Here is a 1,109-nt window from a genome sequence, read left to right as displayed (position 1 = left end):
AGGGCTATGGTGAAAAAGGAAATATCCTCAGATGAAATCTGGAAAGGAGCTTTCTGAGAAACTGCTTAGTGTTCTGTTAATTCACCTCACAGAATTACAGCTTTTCCCTCAAGAAGCCACTCGCCAAGCCTGTTGTTGTGGAATTCGTAAAGTGATATTTGGAAGCCAATAGAGGGCTACATTGAAAAAGAAAATATCCTCTGAGAAAAACTGGAAAGAAGCTTTCTGAGAAACTGCTTTGTGATGTGTGACTTCCACACTCAGAATTACGTCTATTTTTCGTGTATTTCTTTGCTAGCCTTAGTTCTGTGGAATCTGAGAGCAGATATTTCGGATCCCTTTGAAGACTGTAGGGTCAACGGAAATATACTCCGATAAGAAAGAGAAAGAAGCTTTCTGAGAAACTTCTTTCTGTTCTGTGAAATCAACTCAACGAGTTACAGCTTTCCCCGTAACAAGCATTTCGCTAAGACAGTTCTTGTGGAATTTTCAATGTGATATTTGGAAGCCCATAGAGGGCTATGGTGAAAAAGGAAATATCCTCAAATGAAATCTGGAAAGAAGCTTTCTGAGAAACTGCATAGTGTTCTGTTAATTCATCTCACAGACTTACAGCTTTTCCCTCAAGAAGTCACTCGCTAAGCCTGTTCTTGTGTAATTTACAAAGTGATATTTGGAAGCCCATAGAGGGCTATGGTGAAAGAGAAAATATCCTCAGAGAAAAACTGGAAAGAAGATTTCTGAGAAACTGCTTTGTGATGTGTGGCTTACACTCACAGAGTTACATCTGTATTTCGTGAATCTCTTTTCTAGCCTTATTTCTTTGGAATCTGAGAACAGATATTTCAGATCCCTTTGAAGATTATAGGGCCAAAGTAAATATCCTCCGATAACAAGAGAAAGAAGCTTTCTGAGTAACTTCTTTGTGTTCTGAGAAATCATCTCACAGAGTTACATCTTTCCCCTCAACAAGCCTTTCGCTAAGACACTTCTTGTGGAATTTGAAAAGTGATATTTGGAAGCCCATGGAGGGCTACGGTGAAAAAGGAAATATCCTCAGATGAAATCTGGAAAGAAGCTTTCTGAGAAACTGCTTAGTGTTCTGTTAA

The sequence above is a fragment of the Mandrillus leucophaeus genome, unplaced genomic scaffold (assembly GCF_000951045.1).
Source record: "Mandrillus leucophaeus isolate KB7577 unplaced genomic scaffold, Mleu.le_1.0 Scaffold63, whole genome shotgun sequence".
Classification (NCBI taxonomy): domain Eukaryota; kingdom Metazoa; phylum Chordata; class Mammalia; order Primates; family Cercopithecidae; genus Mandrillus; species Mandrillus leucophaeus.
Note: the sequence above shows the minus strand (reverse complement) of the source record.